Source organism: Ovis canadensis, chromosome 10 (genome assembly GCF_042477335.2).
Source record: "Ovis canadensis isolate MfBH-ARS-UI-01 breed Bighorn chromosome 10, ARS-UI_OviCan_v2, whole genome shotgun sequence".
NCBI classification, from domain to species: domain Eukaryota; kingdom Metazoa; phylum Chordata; class Mammalia; order Artiodactyla; family Bovidae; genus Ovis; species Ovis canadensis.
Genome location: NC_091254.1, coordinates 48,843,852 through 48,851,343, shown reverse-complemented (window position 1 = coordinate 48,851,343; position 7,492 = coordinate 48,843,852). Strand labels below are relative to the sequence as shown.

The following is a 7,492-nucleotide window of genomic DNA, read 5'->3' as shown; positions in this document are numbered from 1 at the left end:
AAAAAGAGTATCTTACTAGCAATATGCTTAAGAACCATGGGTGCCTGCAACAGTCTAACATGTTAAGAAATAAACTAGAAGGAAAAAATTGACAAACTTGGACAATCAGGCTAAGCCAAAGGGATGCATGAGACTGAATTTTCTATACACTCCTGTAAGTATCATGGTTACAAATCCTTTATAATGTCCAAGGCATGACAAGCCTTAGACATGATGGCATTTCTTTGGGGGAGACAGCTGTGTGAAAGCAGGAACCTTTCACACATCTGTGAAACACCAACCTAAGAAATACCAACTCTGGTGGTGGTGAGGGGAGACCAGGCGCCATGCTCCTAGGCAGGGCTCCGATGCAACCAGCAGTTTATAATTAGAAAGTCCCTGGAGCTCAGAACCACGGAGCTTAGAAACACCAAGCTAAGTGGTGGTGTTTCAGACGCTCGACTAGGAAGTGAGGGGCGGAAAACGAGAAAACCAGCTGCTGACTTATTCTGTTTTTGCTACCCAGCAATGTTGCCTTGTGGAGAAGGCACTGGCACCCCACTCCAGTGCTCTTGCCTGGAAAAGCCCATGGACGGAGGAGCCTGGTAGGATGCAGTCCACGGGGTCGCTAAGAGTCGGACACGACTAAGCGACTTCACTTTCACTTTCCACTTTCATGCATTGGAGAAGGAAATGGCAACCCACTCCAGTATTCTTGCCTGGAGAATCCCAGGGACGGGGGAGCCTGGTGGGCTGCCATCTGTGGAGTCACACAGAGTCGGACATGACTGAAGCGACTTAGCAGCAGCAGCAGCAATGTTGCCTTGTAGACAAAAGCAATGTAGAGATCATAATCTAAGCTATATTCAGATCACTATAGAGTCTTGGATTCATGAAAACCCAGGGAAGAAACTGAAGACTCACTGCAAATTCTTGCCCAAACACTTCCCTAGTGACTTGATATTATAAAAATATCCCGGGTGCCATGAGTGAGTGAGATTAATGGAAACAAACCCATCCAAAATCTTATTCCTCTTTTATATAAAATCGTATATGAAATGGGCTTCCCTTGAGGCTCAGCTGGTAAAGAATCTGCCTGCAATGCGGGAGACCTGGGTTCAATCACTGGGTTGGGAAGACCCCCTGGATAAGGGAAAGGCTCCCCCACTCAGTATTCTGGCCTGGAGAATTCCATAGACTGTATAGTCCATGGGGTTGCAAAGAGTCAGACACAGCTGAAAGACTATCATTTTCATTTTCTGTCATCTGGGATGTTAACTAACCTTGTATCACCTGGCACGTTTCATTAACCTGCTAAACAGCAAAGAGCCTCATGGCAAATTATTATAACTTTCCTCCAGATGGACAATGGATCATTACAAAAAAAAAAAAACTTTGGGTCGTTTCTCCTAAATAACTCTGAGCTGTAATGAATGCACATCACACACGTCTTTTTGCCATCATTTCTAGCAGGATACAGCGACTTTCCCCAGCATATTATTATGTGGTCAGGATACCGTCTTTCTCCTGACCCCTATTGAGCTGCTGTCTGAACGGTTTTGCCGAAGGGAGAAATGCACTGAAGATGTGCCCCCCTGCACCCACGCTGGGACCCAAGGACCACCACGTCCTAACCACTCATGACTGCTCGCTAGCAATCCCATCTTCAGTTTTAGTATCACTTCTGTTATGAACATCTGACCCACAATTTGGAATTCCAGAAACTATTTCCCTTTTTTGGACACTTAACCATTTGTACATGTGAGTGTCTCCAGGACTTGTCTTACTCCCTGATTATTCAAAACTCACCTGCTGTGGCTGAGCAACTATACTTGCCAGTGACCACACAAGTGGGTAAGAGGAGGCAGTGAACTGCCTGGGACACCAGTGTCCCAAATGATAGTCACAAACTATAGTCATTTCATAATGTTTCTCATATTTGAGATGCAGCATACCATTCTGAGGATCTTTGGCCTACTATGTATCACCTCTTTATTTACTTAATGTTTTTCTTTCTTAAAATAACTCTCTACTTAAATAAATCTATTATAAAAGGAAACTTTCCACCCACAATATAAATGGAAACCCAGTACCACTTTCCACAAATAGAGGGTAGCTCTAAAAATAAACAAAAGGAATCTTATTAAATTCTGGTTGAAAGCAAGTGCCCACGAAAAACACTGAGGCTTTGACTTGCTCCTTCTTCATTATAGAGGGCGTTTTGTAGATTTATGGGACATTTCCTTGGAAGGAAAGTTAGGACCAACCTAGATAGCATATTCAAAAGCAGAGACATTACTTTGCCAACAAAGGTCCATCTAGTCAAGGCTATGGTTTTTCCAGTAGTCATGTATGGACGTGAGTGTCGGACTGTGAAGAAAGCTGAGCACTGAAGAACTGATGCTTTTGAACTGTGGTGTTGGAGAAGACTCTTGAGAGTCCCTTGGACTGCAAGGAGATCCAACCAGTCTACTCTAAAGGAGATCAGCCCTGGGTGTTCTTTGGAAGGAATGATGCTAAAGCTGAAACTCCAGTACTCTGGCTACCTCATGTGAAGAGTTGACTCACTGGAAAAGACTGATGCTGGGAGGGATTGAGGGCAGGAGGAGAAGGGGACGACAGAGGATGAGATGGCTGGATGGCATCACCGACTCGATGGACATGAGTTTGAGTGAACTCCAGGAGTTGGTGATGGACAGGGAGGCCTGGCATGCTGCAATTCATGGGGTCACAAAGAGTCAGACACAACTGAGTGACTGAACTGAACTGAACTGAACTGACGGGACATTTAATGCCTTCAATAATTTCATTCAGGAAAATGAATTACTGAAAATTAAGTATCCATTTCAAGACCTTAGAAAAAAGATTATGGGGATAAATCCAAAGAAAACAAAACTGAGAGTAGATAAGAGTAGAATTAACAAAATAGAAAACAGAGATACAATGGAAAAGTGAGTTATTTTAAAAGTCTAATAAAATTGGCCAATTTGCAGCAAGACTGATCAAGATAAAAGAAGTGATATACATAATATATACATATACATAGGGAGGAAAATGGGATGCATCAGGAATTTAAAAGATCACAGAATATTATTTTTTAAACTTCATTTATTTATTTATTTTTGGTCATGCTATGTGGCTTGCAAGATCTTATATCTCCTACCAAGAACTGGCTACATTCTGTGCTTCCCAGGTGGCACTAGTGGTAAAGACCTCCCTGTCAACACAGGAGATAAAAGAGACATGAGTTCGATCCCTGGGTCAGGAAGATCCCCTGGAGTAGGAAATGGCAACTCACTCCAGTATTCTTGACAGGAAAATCCCATAGATAAGAGGAGCCTGTCCAGCTACAGTCCATGGGGTCTGACAGTCCATGGGGTCACAAAGAGTTGGACACGACTGAAGTGACTTAGCATGTCACCAGGAATTGAACTCAGACCCTCGGCAGTGAAAGTGCAGAGTCCTAACCACTGGACCACCAGGGAATCCCCTAAAAATAACTCTAAGGTAATGAATTTTCAAACTTTGAAAACAGACAAATTATTGAAAAAATATAAAGCACCAGACAAATTCAAGAAACAAGTCAATCCAAAATAGTTTCATTCACTGATATTTAAAATCTCTCCAAAGGGAAAATATTAAGCTAGATGGTTTTACTGGAAAAATGTACCAAATATTCAATAAGCAAGGTAACTCTAAAACAACAAAGTCTACCAGAAAACATAAAAACAGACAATATGCCCAAATAATGTCATCTCTCTGATAATATTCCCAAATCCAGTTATCTAAACCAGACTGGCACAGTATGGAAAAGGAAAATTGCTGGCCAATGTCATTCATGAACACAGACGCAAAAATTCTAAATACATATTAGCAAGCTGAATGCAGCATATATAGTATAATAATACAAGATAATAGTTTATGACCTAATTGACTGGGCTTATCAGAGGATCAGATTCCATATCCATTAAAGACCTTCTGTCAAATAGGAAAGAAAACAAAAAACATTTAGTAAAGAGGAAAAAGATGGGAACTTCTTAATGAGCAAACCTCACCCTGGGCTATCTCTGTGTCTAGTAAACATTTCACTGGACAGGGACGGGAGGTGGGGGGAATCATCACCTTTCACAGGTGGGACATTCAAAAAGTATTTCAGACAAGTCAACAGGATTAATGATAGAGTTGATCCAGATTACTGATAGAAGTGCAACTGTATTTCTACATACCAGCAAAAGTTTTTTAAGGTATTTTTAGAGACAACCATTTATAATACCAAGAAAAAAAAGTTACTTTGGAATAATTATAACAAAAAACTTGTATAAAAATTTTAGGTAGAAAATCTATAAACTTGAACAAAAGACACCCTTTAAAAATGGTGATATGTACATGATACAGGGCAAGAAGGCTCAATATCACTGAAATGCCCCCTCTCCTCCAATTGGTCTTTTAATTCAAAGACATTCCAATCAAAATCCCAACAACCTTTCAAAATAAAATTTGAAATTCTAAAAGTTCTATGGGAAACCAAGGGGATAAGAGTAAAGACAGTCTTTCAGAAGTATGAGGGGAAAGACTTGCTTTGCTAAATAGCAAACTTGCTTTGCTAAATGTAAAACTATAATACCTGAGTTGGTATGGTATTCAAACAGAAACAATCAAAGGGTATAAAGCTCAGAAACAGATCCTTGCATTAATGGAAACTTGATACGTGACAGTGGTGTTGGCAGAGTACGGTGGGGAAAGCTGGACCATTCAAGAAATGTTACTGGGACAAGTGCTTACCCACCTGGAAAGAAAAATGTATTTGAACCTCACAGTGCACACAAGTATCAATTCCAGGTGATTAAGGGCATCAGTGAGACAATCAAACCGTAAAGTTTCTAGAAAGAAATATAACCCAATATCCTCATGACCTCAGGGTAAAAATGAACTCTTTAAACAGCAGATGGAAAGCATGAACCACAGAAGAAAAAGATGACTACATTCAAACCACATTAAACAGGTGAACATCTCAAGCAACATACATCAGGAGAACATACTTGCCACACAGATAATCAACAGAGAACTCTTGAAAATAAAAAAGAAACTACCTCAAAGGAAAGTGGGCAAACGAGTCTAATTTATACACACTCTTTTGCACGCATGGTATTTCCATTTAATAATGGTAAAAATTAAATATCTACTATATTGTGTCTCCAGCATGGGATAATGTTGAAAATACATTTTTAACATGATAGAGTAGTATGTAATGACATCTTTGTTTTAAGTAGTATCTTTAATATGTTTCACTTATTATCATGATAGCTGTTCATTAAGAATGAGGTACAGATGGACTAATAGACTCAACATAACAAGGATTTTAAAAAGAGGAAGGAAGGAAGAGGAAAAAAGGGGAGGGGAGGCAAGGAGAGAAGAGATTTGCAGAAAGGGTCACCCTTGCATTGCAACCTCATTTTTCCTGCCTTTGTGAGGAGCATCTGGAGAAGGCAATGGCACCCCACTCCAGTACTCTTGCCTGGAAAATCCCATGGACGGAGGAGCCTGGTAGGCTGCAGTCCATGAGGTCTCTAAGAGTTGAACACAACTGAGCGACTTCACTTTCACTTTTCACTTTCATGCATTGTAGAAGGAAATGGCAACCCACTCCAGCATTCTTCCCTGGAGAATCCCAGGGACGGGGGAGCCTGGTGGGCTGCCGTCTATGGGGTCGCACAGAGTCGGACACGACTGAAGCGACTTAGCAGCAGCAGCAGTGAGGAGCATCTATTCCTTCCCTAAACACCACTCATGCTCTCTCTTCTTATCAAGGTAGGCACCCAGGGCCTTGTGAAACCACCCTGAGAACTTACTCCCCAGGCATTCTAAGTATTCCTCAGGGTTCCCAAGACCCCCTCAGTACCAATAGATCCTTCTTCACTCATATGAAATTCTGCACATGGCATTTAAATAACACTATTTATTTAATAGTATTAAATAGGGGAGAAAAATTTGCTACCTCCAATTGTATCTCTTTGGCATGAGAATGAATTTGGGCTGATAAGCCACATAGATGGACCTGGAGGTTATCATACGAAGTGAAGTAAGTCAGAAAGGAAAAGACAAATACCGTCTGACATCACTTATATGTGGAATCTAAAATGTCACTCAAGGGAACTTATTTACGAAACAGACTGATAGACGCAGAGAACAGACCTGTGATTGTTAACAGAAAGGGCAGTCAGGGAGGGATGGACTGGGAGTTTGGGGGTTAGTAGATGCAAACTAGGACTCCCCTCATAGCTCAGTCGGTAAAGAATCTGTCTGCAATACCGGAGACCTGGGTTTGATTTCTGGGTCGGGAAGATCCTCTGGAGAAGGAAATGGCAACCCACTCTAGTAGTCTCACCTGGAGAATCCCATGGACAGAGGAGCATGGCACACATTCATGGGATGACAACAGTTGGACACGACTTCGCAACTAAATCACCACAGATGCAAACCGTTTTATATAGGATGGATAAACTACAAGGTCCTACTGTGCAGCACAGGGAACTATATTCAATATCCTGTGATAAACCATAATGGAAAAGAAGATGAAAAAGAATATATATACATATTTATGCATGTATAATTGAATTACTTTATCACCTGAGGACTGATTTCCCTTAGTATTGACTAGTTGGATCTCCTTGCAGTCCAAGGGCCTCTCAAGAGTCTTCTCCAACACCATGGTTCAAAAGCATCAATTCTTTGGTGCTCAGCTTTCTCTATGGTCCTTCTCTCACATCCATACATGACTACGGGAAAATTTAGGCTGATGCTTTGTAAGGCCCCGAAGACTCAGGAAGAAGCTTTGACCTTCTTACTAACTATCTAAAGGAACACAGAGCGTCTATCCCAGGATGGACCATCAACGAACAGAACAGTGGTATGAACTAAGCACATGGACGGGGAGGACCCTGCAGAGTCTGTCTGCTGCAGTTCGTCTGTGTCCCATTGTCGCGGCCTGGTCCAGCAAACAGCTGTTTACCAACGTTCGCTTTCCTATCTTCAGGTCAGTTGCCTTCCTCCCCTTTGAAGTCCCAAACCACTACTGCCATTACCCTGTCTTTAGCTGAAGATGGTACTTAAGTTGAGGGCTCTGGCCATCTCAGTGAATCATTCAGTCCCTGGGTCTCTCCATGTATCTGTGTTTGTCACTCAGTCGTGTCTGACTCTTTGCGACCCCATGGACTGTAGCCTGCCAGGCTCCTCTATCCATCGGATTTTCTAGCCAAGACTACTGGAATGGGCTGCCATTTCATTCTTCAGGGGATCCTCCCAACCCAGGGACTGAACCTGGGTCTCCTGCATTGCAGGCAGATTCTTTACCATCTGAGCCAGACTCCTTAATAAAATTTTGTTTGATTTTCTCACCTTAATCCTCAGACAAAGCAGCAGAACTTAGAAGGTAGATGAAAATTTCTTCCATATAGTTTCTTCATTTTACAGGTTAAGACACCAAAGTTAAAAGAGATTAGAGGCTGTGCCCACA

General features: G+C 41.7%; 1 protein-coding gene across 2 annotated transcripts in view; it reads right to left on the bottom strand.

Moving 5' to 3' along the window:
* SACS (sacsin molecular chaperone) overlaps positions 1-7,492 on the bottom strand; it is an 81,426-nt gene that overhangs the window by 66,131 nt on the left and 7,803 nt on the right. The window lies entirely within an intron of this gene.